This window comes from Hyperolius riggenbachi, chromosome 7 (assembly GCF_040937935.1).
Source record: "Hyperolius riggenbachi isolate aHypRig1 chromosome 7, aHypRig1.pri, whole genome shotgun sequence".
Lineage (NCBI taxonomy): Eukaryota > Metazoa > Chordata > Amphibia > Anura > Hyperoliidae > Hyperolius > Hyperolius riggenbachi.
The window spans coordinates 44,100,642-44,121,873 of NC_090652.1; the positions used below are offsets into that span (position 1 = coordinate 44,100,642).

The 21,232-nt window shown below is 44.2% G+C and overlaps 1 protein-coding gene across 1 annotated transcript in view; it reads left to right on the plus strand.

The window, feature by feature from the left end:
• Positions 1-15,763: 15,763 nt before the first annotated feature.
• Positions 15,764-21,232, plus strand: part of LOC137525995 (up-regulator of cell proliferation-like) — a 44,909-nt gene continuing 39,440 nt past the window's right edge. Inside the window, exon 1 of the mRNA XM_068247205.1 lies at positions 15,764-15,828. The gene's annotated coding sequence lies outside the window, so the exon portion shown is untranslated. The remainder of the gene's footprint in view (positions 15,829-21,232) is intronic.

Here is a 21,232-nt window from a genome sequence, read left to right on the forward strand (position 1 = left end):
GCACGGAGGGGGCGAGTGCATGGTGGGGAGGGACATAGTAGCTACGCTCCTGCAAGAAGATATGGGGAAAAGCAGGGATGTAGTTACTCATCCTGGGGGAGGAGACGTGATTAAACCACCATCAAGCAAAATAATACTCATAATAATGTTGACAGTACGTTCCCCCTAACTTTTGTGTACCTTTTCCAATTGTAAAATGCTGAAAATGTATTTTAAAGACAAGATGAAAATTATCTCCTAGGAGATATCTCAGAAGAAAAACTGAATTGATGTTACAAACTTATCTGAAGCTGCTGCCAGTAGCTCCCCTGGCGTTATCGGGCAGCGGCGGAAGCCGCTTACTTCATCTCCATCTGGCGGCATCCCCGGCTCCGCTGTAAATGTGAGTCAGCATGGCGGTTCCAGCCATGTCTCTAGGCAGGCACACACGATTCAGAGTAGCCTTTATAGGCTAAGGAGGTGGGTGTGAGGTGTGTCAGCTGGTGTAGTAGTCAGCTGACACTGAATTCTGCAGGAGCGCTGCTGATTGGCTGGAAATTCCGGGGGTGTGGTTCCGTACTTACCTCGGTACTTAAGTCCTGACTTGTCAGTTGTCCAGTGTCCATTATAGCTATCAGTTCGCTTAGCGCTGGACTTTGCCTTACTGCTGTGCCTAGTCAGCTAGCTTGCAGAGCTATATATATATGCAGACACTGCCGATATATATGTACTCTAGTTAGATCAGTATTTTATTTGTATTTTTTAATATCTGTTACCTACCTAATTCCTCTGATATATTATTCTGTGTATGACCCAACTTGCCCCTCACTTTGAATTTATCTCATCCTTCTTGTACTGCAGTCATCTGATGCTAGTTATGATCTCGGCCTGTTAAACGACTTTATCTCTGCCTTATCCTCGGTACCTCAATTTCTGATATGTGTATGACCTTTGGCTATCCCCGACTTCCCGATATCTCTATATTCAAAGTATCTAGTGTTCAGGCATTACAATTGCATATGGGTCTTTGTAGTTATCCCAAATGGAGATAAAAAGGCTTTTTCTCAATATTTTTCACAATTGTCAATAAAATGCCTTTTAACCACTTGCCGACCGCCCACAGCCCATGGGCGGCGGCAAAGTGGATGCCTTAAGGACCGCAATACGCCTTAGGGCGTTGCGTCCTTTTCCTATGCCGCGGGAGCGATCGCGTCATTGATGACGCGCGCTTCCCCCGGCAACTGGCTCCGCCCACCCGCCGTAACATCCCGCCGGCCATACGGAAGCGCCGGCGGGATGTTAACCCCGCGATCGCCGCTACAAAGTGTATAATACACTTTGTAATGTATACAAAGTGTATTATACAGGCTGCCTCCTGCCCTGGTGGTCCCAGTGTCGGAGGGACCACCAGGGCAGGCTGCAGCCACCCTAGTCTGCACCCAAACACACTGATCTGCCCCCCCCCGCCCACTGATCGCCCACAGCTCAGATTGCCCTATTGCATCTATTCTCTCCTCTAAACACCCACTAATTACCCATCAATCACCCCCTATCACCACCTGTCACTTTTACCTATCAGATCAGACCCTAATCTGCCCCTTGCGGGCACCCAATCACCCGCCAACACGCTCAGATTGCCCTCTGACCCCCCCTTATCAATTCGCCAGTACATTAATTACATCTGTTCTTCCCTGTAATAACCCACTGATCACCTGTCAATCACCTGCCAATCACCTATCACCCATCAATCACCCCCTGTCACCCCCTGTCACTGCCACCCATCAATCAGCCCCTAACCTGCCCCTTGCGGGCAATCTGATCACCCACCCACACCATCCGATCGCCTGCAGACCCACAGTCAGATCACCTCCCAAGTGCATTGCATCTGTTCTCTCCTCTAAACACCCACTAATTACCCATCAATCACCCCCTGTCACTGCTACCCATCAGATTAGACCCCCATCTGCCCCTAGGGCACCCAATCACCCGCCCACACCCTCAGACCCCAGCCCTGATCACCTCGCCATTGCATTACTTGCATCTATTCCCCCCACTAATCACACCTTGAGACACCCATCAATCACCTCCTGTCACTACCTGTCACCCCCTAGCACACCTACCCATCAGATCAGGCCCTAATTTGCCCCGTGTGGGCTCCTGATCACTCGGCCAAACCCTCAGATCCCCCTCAGACCCCCTTCTGATCACCTCCCCAGTGCATTGAGTGCATCTATTTTCCCCTCTAATCACCCTCTGAGACACCCATCAATCACCTCCTGTCACCCCCCTAGCACTCCTATCCATCAGATCAGGCCCAATACAACCTGTCATCTAAAAGGCCACCCTGCTTATGACCGGTTCCACAAAATTCGGCCCCTCATAGACCACCTGTCATCAAAATTTGAAGATGCTTATACCCCTGAACAGTCATTTTGAGACATTTGGTTTCCAGACTACTCACGGTTTTGGGCCCGTAAAATGCCAGGGCGGTATAGGAACCCCACAAGTGACCCCATTTTAGAAAAAAGACACCCCAAGGTATTCTGTTAGGTGTATGACGAGTTCATAGAAGATTTTATTTTTTGTCAAAAGTTAGCGGAAATTGATTTTTATTGGGTTTTTTTCACAAAGTGTCATTTTTCACTAACTTGTGACTAAAAATAAAATCTTCGATGACCTCGCCATACACCTAATGGAATACCTTGGGGTGTCTTCTTTCTAAAATGGGGTCACTTGTGGGGTTCCTATACTGCCCTGGCATTTTAGGGGCCCTAAACCGTGAGGAGTAGTCTAGAAAACAAATGCCTCAAAATGACCTGTGAATAGGACGTTGGGCCCCTTAGCGCACCTAGGCTGCAAAAAAAGTGTCACACATGTGGTATCGCCGTACTCAGGAGAAGTAGTATAATGTGTTTTGGGGTGTATTTTTACACATACTCATGCTGGGTGGGAGAAATCTCTCTGTAAATGGACAATTGTGTGTAAAAAAAATCAAACAATTGTCATGTACAGAGATATTTCTACCACCCAGCATGGGTATGTGTAAAAATACACCCCAAAACACATTATACTACTTCTCCTGAGTACGGCGGTACCACACGTGTGGCACTTTTTTACACCCTAAGTGCGCTAAGGGGCCCAAAGTCCAATGAGTACCTTTAGGATTTCACAGGTCATTTTGCGACATTTAGTTTCAAGACTACTCCTCGCGGTTTAGGGCCCCTAAAATGCCAGGGCAGTATAGGAACCCCACAAATGACCCCATTCTAGAAAGGATACACCCAAAGGTATTCCGTTAGGAGTATGGTGAGTTCATAGAAGATTTTATTTTTTGTCACAAGTTAGCGGAATATGACACTTTGTGAAGAAAAACAATTCAAATCAATTTCCGCTAACTTGTGGCAAAAAATAAAATCTTCTATGAACTCACCATACTCCTAACGGAATACCTTGGGGTGTCTTCTTTGTAAAATGGGGTCATTAGTGGGGTTCCTATACTGCCCTGGCATTTTAGGGGCCCTAAACCGTGAGGAGTAGTTTTGAAACAAAAATGACCTGTGAAATCCTAAAGGTACTCATTGGACTTTGGGCCCTTTAGCGCAGTTAGGGTGCAAAAAAGTGCCACACATGTGGTATTGCCGTACTCGGGAGAAGTAGTATAATGTGTTTTGGGGTGTATTTTTACACATACTCATGCTGGGTGGGAGAAATACCTCTGTAAATGACAATCTTTTGATTTTTTTACACACAATTGTCCATTTACAGAGTTATTTCTCCCACCCAGCATGGGTATGTGTAAAAATACACCCCAAAACACATTGTACTACTTCTCCCGAGTACGGCGATACCACATGTGTGGCACTTTTTTGCACCCTAACTGCGCTAAAGGGCCCAAAGTCCAATGAGTACCTTTAGGATTTCACAGGTCATTTTGAGAAATTTCGTTTCAAGACTACTCCTCACGGTTTAGGGCCCCTTAAATGCCAGGGCAGTATAGGAACCCCACAAATGACCCCATTTTAGAAAGAAGACACCCCAAGGTATTCCGTTAGTAGTATGGCGAGTTCATAGAAGATTTTATTTTTTGTCACAAGTTAGCGGGAATTGATTTTAATTGTGTTTTTTCACAAAGTGTCATTTTCCGCTAACTTTTGACAAAAAATAAAATCTTCTATGAACTCACCATACTCCTAACGGAATACCTTGGGGTGTCTTCTTTCTAAAATGGGGTCATTTGTGGGGTTCCTATACTGCCCTGGCATTTTAGGGGCCCTAAACCGTGAGGAGTAGTCTTGAAACGAAATTTCTCAAAATGACCTGTGAAATCCTAAAGATACTCATTGGACTTTGGGCCCTTTAGCGCAGTTAGGGTGCAAAAAAGTGCCACACATATGGTATCGCCGTACTCAGGAGAAGTAGTATAATGTGTTTTGTGGTGTATTTTTACACATACCCATGCTGAGTGGGAGAAAGATCTCTGTAAATGGACAATTGTGTGTAAAAAAAATTAACAAATTGTCATTTACAGAGATATTTCTCCCACCCAGCATGGGTATGTGTAAAAATACACCCCAAAACACATTATACTACTTCTCCTGAGTATGGCAATACCACATGTGTGGCACTTTTTTGCAGCCTAACTGCGCTAAGGGGTCCAAAGTCCAATGAGCACCTTTAGGCTTTACAGGGGTGCTTACAATTTAGCACCCCCCAAAATGTCAGGACAGTAAACACACCCCACAAATGACCCCATTTTGGAAAGTAGACCCTTCAAGGTATTCAGAGAGGGGCATGGTGAGTCCGTGGCAGATTTCATTTTTTTTTGTCGCAAGTTAGAAGAAATGGAAACTTTTTTTTTTTTTTTTTTCTCACAAAGTGTCATTTTCCGCTTACTTGTGACAAAAAATAATATCTTCTATGAACTCACCATGCCTCTCAGTGAATACTTTGGGATGTCTTCTTTCCAAAATGGGGTCATTTGGGGGGTATTTATACTATCCTGGAATTCTAGCCCCTCATGAAACATGACAGGGGGTCAGAAAAGTCAGAGGTGCTTGAAAATCGGAAAATTCACTTTTTGCACCATAGTTTGTAAACGCTATAACTTTTACCCAAACCAATAAATATACACTGAATGGGTTTTTTTTTTAATCAAAAACATGTTTGTCCACATTTTTCGCGCTGCATGTATACAGAAATTTTACTTTATTTGAAAAATGTCAGCACAGAAAGTTAAAAAAATCATTTTTTTGCCAAAATTCATGTCTTTTTTGATGAATATAATAAAAAGTAAAAATCGCAGGAGCAATCAAATAGCACCAAAAGAAAGCTTTATTAGTGACAAGAAAAGGAGCCAAAATTCATTTAGGTGGTAGGTTGTATGAGCGAGCAATAAACCGTGAAAGCTGCAGTGGTCTGAATGGAAAAAAAGTGGCCGGTCCTTAAGGGGTAGAAAGCCCTAGGTCCTCAAGTGGTTAAACCACCAGCAAGCGAAACAATACTTAAAGGGACTCCGAGCAGTGCAGAAACTATGGAAAGATGCATATCATTTTAAAGCTCTCTTACTCCTCTTTCCAATGATATATAAACCGCTGCCCTACGTCTTTTAGTTTTCGCTATTTTCGCGATTGAAATTGCAGCGGCCGCGATTTCAAACGCGAAAATAAAGAAAACTAAAAGGCGTAGAGCAACGATTTAGGTGTCGCCAGAAAGAGGAGAAAGAGAACTTTAAAACGATATCCATCTTTCCATAGTTACATTGTATTACACAGGACGACACTTTCCCCAGTGCCAGCAGCTCCATTCAGCAGAAAAAGTTGGCCTGTGTAATACAATGTAACTATGGCAAGATGGATATCATTTTAAAGCTCTCTTTCTCCTCTTTCTGGCGACACCTAAATCATTGCCCTACGCCTTTTAGTTTTCTTTATTTTCGTGATTGAAATCGCAGTCGCTGCAATTTCAATCGCGAAAATAGCGAAAACTAAAAGGCGTAGGGCAGCGGTTTATATATCATTTGAAAGAGGAGAAAGAGAGCTTTAAAATGATATGCATCTTTCCATAGTTTCTGCACTGCTCGGAGTCCCTTTAAAATAATTTTGATAGTGTTTTTTCATCTACTTTTTAGTACTTTTTTAACTGAAAAGTGTTGAAAAGAAGAAGTGAATTGCATTTTGGCCAAGGACTTTCAGGGCCGTAGGAATGTAAGGACCAGTCGACTTGAAATTTTTAGGTCCATATGCAATTCACCTTTTCACCCAAGTTTTCTCCTTGGTGATAATTTTTCATCTTCTCTTTAGATTAACTTTTCAGCATTTCACAACTTAAAAAGTACCAAAAGTAGTAGTAAAAGAACTGTCAAATGATTTTGTGTATGTTTTTGCTTGCTGGAGACTTGAAAGGCATTTTATTGACAAGATGTGAACGTATGAACTTAGAGAAAACTAAGAAGAAAAAGTAAATTGCATACGGCCCCTAGATTTTTGAAATGCCAAATGTCAATTCAAAGCTTTTTTGCAAAGTACATGTTCTTCAGCCCCCATACTTCCCACTTTAGTTCATCAAGATTAGCTGGATTGTAGATATAGATAAGAAATATAGATTAATGGTCATTGCATATTTTTATTGTGCTCGAAAAACCACACTCAATCAATTAAGATTTATTGTGGCTTTCGAGCAGGATAAAAATGTGCAATGACCATTAATTGGGCATGTTGATGGAATTCTCTTATCTACTATTCCAAGTGATATAGCCTGTATCACAGCATCAAGCACCCAGCTACACAGATGGTGTGCCATCTCCGCACCTTCATGCATATGGATTATAGATATGCAATACAGGAAAGATAATTATCGATGGTGTTAACTATACCAAGTCACAAACACTCCTTTTAGGGCTAGATGCTGAAAAGGCCTTTGACAGGCTGAATAGGTCCTTACTCTTACCCACACTACCAAATATGGGATTTGAAGGTACATTTTTTGGTACACTTTGGAAACTTTACTTTACCACCTGAGAACTGTGGTTAAACTCTCCCTTGCTAATCAGAAAAACTGCTTTCATATTAATAACTATGGGAAGATGCAATCCTACTACAGATTATCTTATTTTTGCCCTCTTTATTTAACTCATAGCTGCAAAAATCAGGCAAAATTCAAAAAATGTGTGTTTGAGCGATGTCCATTAGCACTTTTTGCATTGTAATCACGATCGCTCTAAAATTGCAGAAAAATTCAGCATGTACAGGGCTGGCTCTAAACTTTTTGCCGCCTGAGGCAAACTTGTGAGGATGCGCCACCCACGACTCACCAAGCGAGCAGAGGACGTGGCGACACATACATGGGTCTGCCACCGGGGTGCCATGTGCTTCCAGACAAGTGGCGGTAAGGTGAGCGGCAGCATGCCAGGCTCACTCTTCTTTTCCTCTTTCTGCCTTGCACTGTCCCCACACTTCTGCCACCTGAGGAAGCTGCGTCACCCCGTGTAATACGCGGGATGGCCCTTTGCATGTAGCATGTTTTGCTGGCCACTGGGAGACTGATGACACAGCGAAGTTCCGTCATTTGAGCGCTGAAGCGTGCACATCAGCATGCGCAATCTCCTGCAAAACAAGCCATCAGGACTTAAAGGACTTACGAGGCCAAATGCGTTAAATAAGGGAAGTACCTGCAAGATGTCTAAATGCATGGAGGACACCGTCCGCGCCCTCCGTGCACTTCCGCCGGGTCCCCCTCCTGAAAGCGCCCCCCGTGCCGCTGGCGACCCCACGGGCCGGGTCGGGCTCTCCTGCTGCTCCCAAGATGGCCGCCGGAGCTGGCCGCGGCTGCGCAGTCCACATTGCCGCGAGTGCGGCTGCACAGCTCTAGGGCCAACCCCTCCGATCCACGCTACAGTGCGTGGTTCGGAGGGGTTGGCCCTAGAGCTGTGCAGCCGCACTCGCGGCAATGCGGACTGCGCAGCCGCGGCCAGCTCCGGCGGCCATCTTGGGAGTGGCAGGAGAGCCCGACCCGGCCCGTAGGGTCGCCAGCGGCACGGGGGGCGCTTTCAGGAGGGGGACCCGGCGGAAGTGCACGGAGGGCGCGGACGGCGTCCTCCGTGCATTTAGACATCTTGCAGGTACTTCACTTATTTAACGCATTTGGCCTCGTAAGTCCTTTAACGCCAATTGGTGGTACGTGGTCCTGGGGGAGCCACCGCGTTCATGCCAATTGGTGTGAGGTGGTCCTGTTGGAGTTAAGACTCATCAGGAGCTCCTGATGAGTCATAATGACAAAACTAGCTGGGTGGTCTGGATGTGGTGACACAATCTAGCACATGTAATGAAGATGCAAGAAATTTGTCGCCATTTCCACACCTTGCTTTTGCCCATGCTCATTTGTTCAAATTATGAACGGATGGTGATGAATCACCAGGCCTTTCTCCTGAAAATGTTAAGTAAGTAAAGAAAGGTTCAATTCCCTGTGAGATTACATTTTATATTCTTGCTCACTCATTTCTAATGATGATGATAATTGCTTTATACAACCCTCTTTATTATAGAGCTAACCAGTTAAATGTCATTTTTTTCAATCTCAAAAGGCCCACTTCTGGTATTAAGAAATGCCAATATACAATTCACTGCTTTCTGGAGGTGGGCCAAACATGAAAATGATTGTGATTGTTGTCTGATTGTTGTATTTACATGGACTCCTCTTAGTATAAGCACATCCTTTGTATATAGTCTGGTGCTTGCATAGCCACAGTCTTCTCTTGCTGTAAACTCTTGATCCAATAATCGGCACACACTACCACCACACACCATGTCAGTGATCACTCAACAGAAATATTGACAGAACACAATGTCATAAAATGCTCTTATCTCGGCCTCTCTGACCTTAATGGCTGATGGCAAGCAGGACTTCCTCTGAGGACACTCCATCAATGAAGCATGCAATAGAATGGGACTCAATAGTATGTTACCTCCATAAAATGTTTATTCAGTTGACTGAGGCGCTACACCTGCTATTGCCGAAATTCGGTTTTGTCCCCACGTTTATTGCCTGATGAAGCGGGCTGGGCCTGCGAAACGCATTGCACTGTTTTGGGGTACTAGTTAATAAATGTGATTGCTACTATTCAGACAGTCTTTCGTGTCTGCTTTATGGAGGTAAGTCCACCACTTCCTTCCAGCAAATTTTAAAGTTTTCATCCACTTCACATCCAGTCTCTGTTCTCCTACTGCTATACCGTGTCCACCCCTGGTGAAGGGGTGTTACCCCTTTTTCTCATCTACAGAGAGCGACTTCTTATCCCTGAGTGAGGACAGGTCTAATCTCCTCACCTGCCTATACAGTGGTTGCCTTTGTGGTAACCCACGTTTGTGAGTATAATTTTCTCACAATAACCTTTACTTAATTTATGCTTAACATACTACATTATATTGGGCTCTTGGTTTCTCTACACTTTATGGCCCATATGTAATTCATTTTTTTTCCTGAGTTTTCTCCAAGGAGATATTCTTTCATCTTCAATTTAAAATAACTGTTAAGCACTTAAAGCGGACCTGAACTCAGACTTCCTCTCTGCTCTAAAAGATACACAACAGCATAATAACCTTTACACAAAAAACATTTACTTGTTACAGCGGCTACAAATCCTAAAATAAATCTGCACTGTTTCTACTTCCTGATTCATGGAAGCGGACATATTGTTAACTTCTTGTGATTTCAAATGGGCTTATCTGCTTATCTGCCATAGGCAGTCATGTGACACAGCTGAGGATCACATTACAATTTGATATCAGACACAAATGATGGGGAATTGGACAGGCTAAAATCTCTAAATAGATAGAGGGTGCATTTCTCTATGTTTTCCTTTTGTCCTGTGCAAAAGTTCAGGTCTACTTTAACAATGGAAGAAGTACCAAAAAGTAAGCAAACAAGTACCATCAAAATTATTTTGAGCATTTTCTTGCTTTTTGGTGGTTTAACCACTTAAGGACCACGGTCTTAAACCCCTCTAGTGGCCAGGCTATTTTTGCCAATTAAGGCCACTGCAGCTTTAAGGGCTCACTGCAGGGCCGCACAACTCAGCACACAAGTGATCCCCCTTCCCCCTTTTTTCTTCCCACCTACAGAGCACTCTGTTGGTGGGCTATGATAGCTCCCAGGTTGTTTGCTTTTATTTTATTTTTGTTGTATATGTTTATTTCTTTTCTATTTTTCTAATAAATTTTCTCTTTTTTTTATTTTTTTTTTATCCCAGTCCCTTCCTTTCCCTGCCAGCCCATCAGCTGTCATAGGCTTCAGCCTGTGACAGCGGATTGCTTTCCTGCCGCCCAGGTGGACAGCCGTGACACACGCCTGTCCCCAGTACAGCGCTGCCGTAAATTGCAGTGCTGTACGGAGCAAATAGACAGCAGTTTTGCTGTTTAACAGTCTCCTACCGCAGGCAGACTGAACAGAGATGTGCGCGCGTCGGCGCGTGTGATCTCCTGCAAAATCCCGCCCCAGGACTTCACGCCAATTGACGTGGAGTGGTCCTGGGGCTGCTGCAACCAGGGCAGTTTCTAGGCTAAAATGCACCCAGTGCGAGAGTGTAAAAATTGCGCCCCCCCCCCCCGTGCCGGAGCCAGGTATAGGTGCCTGCAGTATAGGTTAGCTAGGTCTAGTTGCACTCAGTATAGGTAGTGGGCTATAGGTCCCCCCAATATAGGTAGCCAGGCATAGGTGCCCCAGTATAATTGCCCCCAGTATAGATTAGCCAGGTAGGTGCCTCCAGTATAGGTATCCAGTATAGTTCAGGGGCGGACTGGGCAGGGGGGCAATCTCCCCCCAGGCCACCTTTCATTCAGTGATTTAGGGTAGGTTTGGTGTCTGGTGTATTGGGGTTTGTTGTAAGGCAATGTGAAACTTGAGGATAGCTGATAAAAGTGCAATCAGAGGACAATTTTCAGAGCGGTTTTTTTTTATGAATTGCTCCAAAAAATGCAGTGTGTAGCATTTTTTGGAGCAATTCATTAAAAAATAGCTCTGAAAATCGCTTCACAAAATCACACTCACAAATTGCTAGCGATTGCTATTGCGATTTTGGCGTGCACTAGCCCAGAGAGAGAAGGAGTGGAGAGAAATTGAGAATAGCCTGATATGGAGCAGAGAGCTTATCTGTATTGCACATCACACAGAGGCTACTTGCCTATCATAGGACTCCTGTCCCTGCCAGTCTCTCACACAAGTCAGAAAGCAGCCCTCCTGGAGTCTAGGGACTGTCAAAAACTTTTCAACTTGTATAACACCTTACCCACACATGCAGTCATAATAACAATGGGGAGAGACAAGACAGATGTTTGCCCACAGACCCTTCAGGCAAGCTCTGCATCATTCATGCTGTGTATATTTGCCAGCTTGCCTGTCCTCTGATTGCACTTTTATCAGCTAGCCTCAAGTTTCATGTTGTCTTACAACAAACCCAAATACACCAGACACCAGACCTGCCCTAAATCACTGAATGAAAGGTGGCCTGGGGGGAGATTGCCCCCCTTCCCCCCTGGCCAGTCAGTGTAGCTGTATACAGTGCTTCCCTGAACTAATTACTTTGCAGTCCCCTGGGGAGAGGGAGGGAGAGTTCACAGCGCCCTTTGGCTGTCTGCGCTCAGGGCTGCCGCACGGCTGCACGGCCCCTAGAAACGGGTCTGGCTGCAACGTTCATGTCAATCGGTGTGGAGTGGTCGGCAAGGGTTTAAAAGGCATTTTATTTACAAATTGTGAAAATATCAACTAGAAGAAAACGCAGGTGAAAAAGTGAATTGCAGTCCTGCAACTTCCACCTTCGTAACATCTGTAAGATTCGCCCTTTCCTGACCTCTGCCACCACCAAACTCCTCATCCATGCCCTCATAATTTCCCGCCTTGACTACTGCAATGCCTTGCTGTCTTGTCTCCCTATGACCCGAACAGCCCCACTGCAGTCCATCATGAATGTGGCAGCCAGAATTATCCACTCCTCCCATCGCTCCACCACGGCGGATACCCTCCTTGAATCCCTCCACTGGCTTCCTATCCAGTCCAGAATCAGATTCAAGATACTGTGTCTGACCTACAAATCCGTCCACAAAACCTGTCCAACCTACATTTCTGATCTTACTCAGATATACACACCAAGCCGCTCACTCCGCTCCTCCAATGAACTTCGCCTAACCGCCCCCCGCATCACCCAGTCCCATGCACGCCTCCAGGACTTCTCAAGAACTGCTCCAACACTATGGAACTCTCTACCTCCGCCCATTAGGGCAGCCCCCTCCTTCAACATCTTCAAGAAAGCCCTCAAAACTCACCTTTTCACTCTGGCCTACCACCCCTCACAAGTGCTCTAAACCTACAGCTGAACTCTGGTCCCCTACCATTCGTGTCCTTACCTCTCCCTCTAGATTGTAAGCCTTTGGGCAGGGTCCTCCTCCTTTTGTGTCCTACCTGATCTTGCACCTCTATTACTGTGCACCCATGCTATGCATCTGAGTGAACCTAACTTGCCTAATCTCCATGCTCCCCTCCAGTGACTGACTAAGCATTACCTGGTACTCATACTATGGTGTGTGATCTGGTTTTCTTGTATTCCTGTATTGTCATATTGCTGTATGTCACCCCTAAATATTGTCTGTAACCTAAATTAATGTCCAGCGCTGCGTAATATGTTGGCGCTTTATAAATACAATAAATAAATAATAAATATGGGCCCATATGTGACTCTGGTGCTCGGATGCTGATGTAGGGCTATCCCTACATCAGGTTTCATCCTTTACAGGTTATCAAGGGTTCTTCTGATCATGGGCCCCCCAGAGCTGGGCTTATACATCCTAAAGCCCCTCCCTACTCTGTCTTCTTAAGGTCACATGCTCTATTTGATTACAAAGCCAATGCCTTATTTACATAATCCTGGACTCCCATCAATTTCAATATATTCCTAATATAAATTTAATTTAATTGATTTAATATACACAACAATTCTATTCATATTCCTTCCTTTTCAAATAAATCTGAATTAATGCATAAAAACAAAATGTTCCCCCGGTGAACACAAATCTTACAGCATCCACATAGAGAACAGGTTTTTTTTGCACAAAATGCTCAATTGCGCCATCTTGTGTTCACAATAAAAAAAAAAAACTTATTATAATATATAAAATGCTAATACTGACACATGGGTCGTAAGTGGATGGTAACCAGGATGTAGAGTGCACGCTACAGTAGCGGAAAGTGGAGACCAGACCGTCCAATCAGGTAATACCTCAAGGTAAGTAAAGGAGAATCAGTAGATAGGTCAGCGCTAAACGCTGACTGGTCAGCTAATTGACGTTATTCAGCAGTGACCTATTGTGTCTCCGGACAGCAACATATCCATAAGTCCAATTTGTAGAAAACAGAATCCGGGCACCAATAAGCTGCCATGCAATCACCATGCTTTTATTCCTTCCTCAATCACATACAGACAATGGCAAAAAGAGCAGCCTGACAGCTGTTTCACGAGATGCACTAGCTTCCTCAGAGTCTCTGAACCATCGAGTGTATCTCGTGAAATGGCTGTCAGGTCGCTCTTATTGTCACTGTCTGTATATGATTGAGGAAGGAATAAAAGCACAGTGATTATACTGCAGCTTATTAGTGCCCGGATTGTGTTTTCTACAAATTAGAAATACCTCAAGGTAAACTGGCTACACCTGAGAGGTGAGAGAGATGAGAGTGACCGGAAGTAAGTAAACTAATGCATAATACTTACTGCTGAAGACTCTGCCTAAGATGCAGGCAATATGCACAAGATATAGATGAGCAAAGACAGATATTGGGATGAGTGCAATAGCAGGAAAACGCTGCATCCTTCTGAGCGAGGGACCCTCTAGCTGGCTTGGTGCTCCAGAATTTCAGAGTTTCTCAAATTTATTTTTATATAAGTAGAATTTTAAAAATGTAATCAGATATTATGAATATTTAAATTTATTTTAAAATGTAAGCTGCAAGTGCTGCACCAGACAAAGATCCACAAAAGAGAAGAACAGTTTACAATTACCACCATTCAAAAACCATAAATAGAAACATTTAAGCAAAGCACAAAACTCTTATAGGTTATCGCACTAAGTGACAGTCCACGTCAGTGACAAGTCAAATGAGCGGGAAAAAACAACCACAGCAGTAGCTAATTCACAGGTACTAAAACTGTTTTTTTTTTTAGGGAGGGGGGGGGGGGGGGAGAGGTAACATTGTAAGTAACAAGTCATATGAACATTGGCCAGGCCCAGGAATTGAACCCAGGCCTACCGCTCTGTAGGCTGCTATCCTAACCATTATACCACCAACACAACACACAACAATGCTACATGCTAAAGCCAGCCTAGCATGTACCATTGTGATATATACAAGAGAAAAATGAGCTTGCTTAGGGAATTGTAGGATTTCAAAAGCCAGCTTACATACATTGGCTGGGAATTGAACCCAGGTCTAATGCTCGGTAGGCTGCTATTCTAACCATTATACCACAAACACAACACACTATAATGCTACATGCCCGGAGGGAGGAAGGGAGTCTATTAAGTAGAAATTCTTCTTATTAGGCATAAACCAGTTCGGGGGGAAAAAAATTTGAATTCTGTAAAATTCCGCGGAATTTCATATTGTTCCGCGGAAATTCCGATTTAGGGCTATAGCCATTCCGTTCCATCGCATCGGAACCGGAATCACCCAATTCCGGCCGGAATCGCGGAATTTATAATTCTGCGGAATGCAGTGACCATCCCTAGTGGAGATGTCAAGCTCCTCCAACCCTTAAGTGAAAAGTAAACTTATTGAAAGATTCAGAGAACCAGATTGTGCTTCAGCAGGATAGACTGGAGATGTTTGATAATAAATGGTTTATGTTTCAGATATCTTCTGAATATGAGATTTTGATGAAGGTGTAGGGGAGGAGTCTCTTTAGGAAAAAATTGGGGTGGGATGATTTCTCAGTTCTGTGGATAAGTTATATGATTTTTTTTTTAAATATATAGATGATTGGAGGGGCAGGAGTGGTGGGGTTGTTTTTTGTTTGATTTGTTGTTTGGATTTTTTGTTTATCGGAAATGTGGGAGAAAATGGAGAAAAGGTTGCTCTATGATATTATTGTTGATGGTATTTTTTTTTTCTCTATGTGGATACAATTACTTTTTCTTCCAATAAACTAAATTATATGAAAAAAAAGGAATAGTCCAATTTTGATCTTGAGGCTGACCAGTGATTTCATTCCACTGGCAACCAGAGATAAGTGAATACATCAGAATGTAAACATTTATACTGATAATAAACCACCACTTTGTGTAGGTTCTTATTTTTGTCATACTCTTTTTCTCACCTACTTCTCTAGATTCCTCCTTTTCTTCTTTGCTCTCTTATACTATTGCAGAATAGTAGATTAGTCATGTCACATTATCGTACTACTAGGTGTGGTTTTTACCATGCAGCAGTTTAATGATTAACAAACCCTGTCTTCATAGCAGTTATACTTGGAAGATTGTGTTGTGTATTCAATAATAAAGCACTTTGAGAATCTACGTACTGTACACTTAACAGGATTATCAATGGATTGCAGAATGTAATAATGATCTTTCCTTGGTCAGTCCTCTTCCTGTTCATCGGAGAATGAGATGATAGCTGTAGAAGAAAACACATGACCCTCAATGCCGATTGTATAAACTTTTTTATCAGATATCTCATTTAGGAGATCTGATTATGGCTGAACTGGAGTAACCTCAAGCTATAAATATTAAGTATAATATCCATGCCTTGGACATCTAGAGGTAGGACTCTCTGCAAGGAGATCTTGCTACTGAATCCATGAGAAGCTGGAAGGTGAGTGAGACTGAGAAATCCCCCAGCACTGAGAGATCAGTATTTTGGTGGGCCATACCATTAAGTTATTGCAGTGGAATATCTTTCCTGTGGTGTTTGAGAGACATAACATTCAGCACTGCTGTTTATTTGCTATAGATATATTTTTTCAGAGCTGCTGTCTGTCTCTCTCAGTCCCAGGAGTGGTAGCTCAAACCCCTCAAAACTGGAAAGTGGCTGTATGATTTGTTGGAAGGACAATTGAAGTGAGAAGAATATGGAGACTTCCATATTTATTTACTTTTAAACAATACCAGTTGCCTGGCAGCCCTGCTGCTGTATATGGCTGCAGTTGTGTCTGAAGCACACCAGAAACAAGCATACAGCCAATCCTGTCAGCTCTGACAATAATAATGTAAGTAACACTTTATCTACTGCGTGCTTGTTCAGGATTTATGTCTAAAAGTATTAAAAACAGAGCATCAGCAGGGCTGCCTGACAACAAGTATTGCTTAAAGGGGTTCTGTGGGGGTTGTGGAAGAGAAAAACGAACACTTACCTTGGGCTTCTATCAGCCCCATGCAGAGGTAATGTCCCACGACGTCCTGCTCCCGTCCGCCGTTCCCCGCAGCCGGCACCGGGCTATTATTCGTCTGACACACAGACGAATAATGCGCGTTGCCGTGCCTCCGCTCGCGTCATCTGAGGCTTACTGCGCAGGCGCAGTACAACGGAGCCTTGTACTGCGCTTGCGCAGTAAGCTTCCGATGACGCAGGCGGAAGCGAGCGGGTGCGCGGCCACTCTAGCGCAGCCGCAGTTGGATCCCATGCCACTTAGATCGGGGCCGGCGGCGGAGAACGGCAGATGGGAGGAGGACGACGTGGGACATTACCGCTGCACGGGGCTGATAGAAGCCCAAGGTAAGTGTCCGATTTTCTCTTCCACAACCCCCACAGAACCCCTTTAAAAGGAAATGAATATAGCAGCCTCCTTATACCTCTAGCTTCAGTTATCCTTAAAGCACCACATTCCTCATCTATATGTGTGAAATTCAGCCTTTCATTATTACTTTAATGCCTTGTTAAAACAAACCTAATCTAAGTAGTGAACTTTGGATGTATAAGTAGCAGGTAGCAGCACTAGTTGTTACTTGGTATGGTCATGCTTTTAATGAAAAATAGCTGTGCCATTGGTCAGGTGGTTATGCTGATTTGTTATTCCATATCAAGATGCATGCTGGGAGATCTACATAAGGTAGCCCCACCCAGTTGCTGCTTTTCTGTGGCTATGCAATTAAAGGAGTTGTCTCTTTTATAAAGCTCTTATCCAGCAAAATGCATGATTGAATTGATAGCCTCTTCCACCTCCCTCTACATTATCACTAGGGCTGCCTTAAAAAATGCAGGCAAACACCTGAAACTAGCTGAAAGTATGACTCTTTACAAATTTATACAAACTCTCTGCCCTTGCCCCCAACCCCTACCAATCCCCCAGTGACCATGCCTTCCCTCTCAGAAGTCAGCAAAGGCTTGTGAGATATATAGTTCAAATTAAGTCACATGACTTCCAGTGTTTGCATCTAAAGCCTGATATTTACTGCCTTTAAAGTGAACCTCCAGACTAAAAATCTGCTCAGCAGCACTGAAAAGGCTTGGTGTTTCTGTAACAGTTTCACAGCATCAGAACTTAGTTTTTCTCACCCAAGCCTCATTTTTAGCTGCACAGAAGAAAACTGCCTGGGCATTTTCCCCTGATGCTGTGCAAAGCATGATGGGATTTCTAATGATGTTCTTTATCTGCTGTTTTGGTTCAAACATTTTTTTCTTTAAATGTTGAATTTGAAATGTGAAGCCTAGCGCACAGCTGGAAGGGGTGATCACGGTACAGGACAGTTGAAACTGTGTCTCATGCTCTCTGTCACCTCCTTTCAGCCAAAAAGATGGCTGCCCCCATGAAATCACAAACATTTGCCTGTTCTTATAAAACAGGGTGGGTAAGAGATTACCTATCTATTTTAGTTAACATAAATAATGTAACTTAATGACAGTATGTTTGTTTAGGCTGAAGTTCCCCTTTAATGAGATTAGACTGGTAGACTAATTCACTAAAGCATTTTACCGATATTCTACTAGTGGCAATAACCAGCACCCTTTATTATAGGTGTCTTTTTTCCATGTACACAACCTTTCCCCTTAAAGAGAATCTGTAACGTCAAAACGTCCCCTGGGGGGTACTCACCTCGGGTGGGGGAAGCCTCAGGATCCTAATGAGGCTTCCCACGCCGTCCTCCGTCCCTCAGGGGTCTTGCTGCGGCCCTCCGTACAAGATGACGTCATTATTTACCTTCCCGACTCCTGCGCAGTCGCTCTGATGGCTGTCGGCTCCGAAGTAGGTGGAAATACCTGATCGCCGTCGGGTCTGCTCTACTGTGCAGGCGCAAGTTTCCGGCGCCTGCGCAGTAGAGCGGACCCGACTGAGATCGGGTATTTCCGTCTACTTCGGAGCCTAAAGCAGCCACAGTGCCCCGGCTGGAGCCAGCAAAGGTAAATATTGAATTGACATTTGGGCCTGACGCCGGCTGTTCGGAGGGCTGCAGCGAGACCCCCGTGGGACAGAGGACGGCGTGGGAAGCCTCATTAGGATCCCAAGCCTTCCCCCACCCGAGGTGAGTACCCCTCAGGGGATGTTTTTGATGTTACAGAGTCTCTTTAAAGAGTCACTGAAGCGAAATATAATAATGAATTGGTTGTGTAGTATGCATAATTACTAGCAGATTAGTAGCAAAGAAAATATTTTTATATTTTTATTTTCAGTTATATAGTGTTTTTTTATACTATTGCATCATTCTCTAATATTTGCAGTTTACACACTACTCAGTATTCTAAATGTTTTGACAGAGCAGACTTGTGAACTATTGACCTGTCCTCTGGAGAGAAAAAAAAATTAAAACAAAGTTTTATTTCTTAGCTTTACTACACATACAAATCATTATATCATATATATATTTTTTCGCTTCAGTGTCTCTTTAACATATGTAGCAATTTTGGTCATGATAGCATGTATGGGGACTTTGCTGTTAACCCATGCCTGGGTAATCTGTATGCTACTCGAGCCGCAGCACAGAATGCGACTGCAGGTTGCATTCTTAAAATACTTTCCTTCCACCATCCCTCAGTGGAGTAGCGAGCGGGCGATTAGCGTGGGCTATCACTCACCTGATCGCCCACTTCCAGCGTCGTGTCTCCATGACCACAGAGAGTCACGTGACACACCATCAGGACGTGCCAGTGTGTAATACACTGGCATGTCCTGAAGATGTGTCACTTGATCCCCTGTGTTCATGGAGACGCGACGCTGGCAGCAACAATCAGGTGAGTGTTGATCCACACTTATCGCCACTCACGACTCTGCAGGGAGGGATAAGAGGAATCCGACTGCCTAGCAGTGAGCTAGAATACAGAGCTATAGTTTTCCCAGCACTGTATTGACAGCAAAAGTCCAACAAAAACTATGAGGAATTTCACGTAATTACGAAAAATTACAAATGTATTAAGCAAAATCAATTGAATTCCCAAATTATAACTACGCATAGCTGGAATTGCAAAATGATGCAAAATTTTGTGTAATCATAATTAGATTCCGATCATCCCTAATGTTCAGTGAACAGCTAATAATTCTCAGTTGACTTTTATGGCAAATGTATCCAAAGGGAAAGGTATGCAGACTGGAAGTGGACCAATCAAACACATCAGCTGCTGCCTTTCGTTGGTTAATTTACAAGCTGCATAGACTTGCATGAAACTACCATAGATTTGTATGAGCCTGGAATTATTTGCCACTCACTGACCATTCATACCTGTGACATTCATCATATTCAATATAGTTGAAAAAATAAAAAGCAGGGTAGTGTGGCACCACCTATATGTTGTCGTAAGCTAGGTGGATCGCACTAGCATTCACATACTGTGACTGCGTGTAGCAACTAATGCTTGAACTGTTACAGGACGTGTGCTCCGTGGGCAGCACGGTGGCGTAGTGGTTAGCTCTCTCCCCTTGCAGCACTGGGTCCCTGGTTCGAATCCCAGCCAGGGCACTATCTGCAAAGAGTTTGTATGTTCTCTCCGTGTCTGCGTGGGTTTCCTCCGGGCACTCCGGTTTCCTCCCACATCCCAAAAACATACGGATACGTTAATTGGCTCCCCCTAAAAAAATTGGGCCTAGACTACAGTACTTACACTACATAATATAGACATATGGCAATGGTAGGGATTAGATTGTGAGTTCCTTTGAGGGACAGTTAGTGACAAGATATATATACACTGTACAGCGATGCGTAATATGTCGGCGCTATATAAATACTAAATAATAATAATAATTGATAGTGAAAACAGTCCAAATATTTGACAAGAGTCTCGAATCGTGCACCTTCCGTCCTAAATTTAATGTATCGAAGTAACAGTAACAGCGTGAGGTTGCAGTAACACACAATCTGTGTGCATATCTCAGTTGCAAAAAAACATCCAAACGTGGCTTACATTTCAGAAGTTCACGCTGTCATCAGTGGAGGAGGTGGGTGGTGGGTAGAGTTGGGCCAAACCTCCGATTTTAGGTTCGCGAACCTGGTTCGCGAACTTCCGCGGAAGGTTCGGTTCGCGTTAAAGTTCGCGAACCGCAGTAGACTTCAATGGGGATGCGAACTTTGAAAAAAAAAATTATGCTGGCCACAAAAGTGATGGAAAAGATGTTTCAAGGGGTCTAACACCTGGAGCGGGGCATGGCGGAGTGGGATACATGCCAAAAGTCCCGGGGAAAAATCTGGATTTGACGCAAAGCAGCGTTTTAAGGGCAGAAATCACATTGAATGCTAAATGACAGGCCTAAAGTGCTTTCAAACATCTTGCATGTGTATACATCAATCAGGTAGTGTAATTAAGGTACTGCTTCACACTGACACACCAAACTCACCGTGTAACGCACCGCAAACAGCTGTTTGTGTAGTGACGGCCGTGCTGGACTGGTGCGCACCATGGCGAGAGTGCAGGTTTTGGTGGCTTTACAGCCCATATGGTCGCCTGGCTGATGTAGCTGAATGACAGAACAGTGACTGTCCAGCTGATCAAATTTGGTCTGACCACAATGAGGCAACGACCTTATTATCGTGAGTGTGCCCCCCGAGACACTCATCTAGGCGCCGGTTATTGCTGGACACAACAGGTATGCAGTGGTGGGTTCACTGAACAGGTATGCAGTGGTGGGTTCACAGAACAGGTATGCAGTGGTGGGTTCACAGCACAGGTATGCAGTGGTGGGTTCACTGAACAGGTATACAGTGGCGGGTCCACTGAACAGAACAGGTATGCAGTGGCGGGTTCACTGAACAGGTATGCAGTGGTGGGTTCACAGAACAGGTATGCAGTGGTGGGT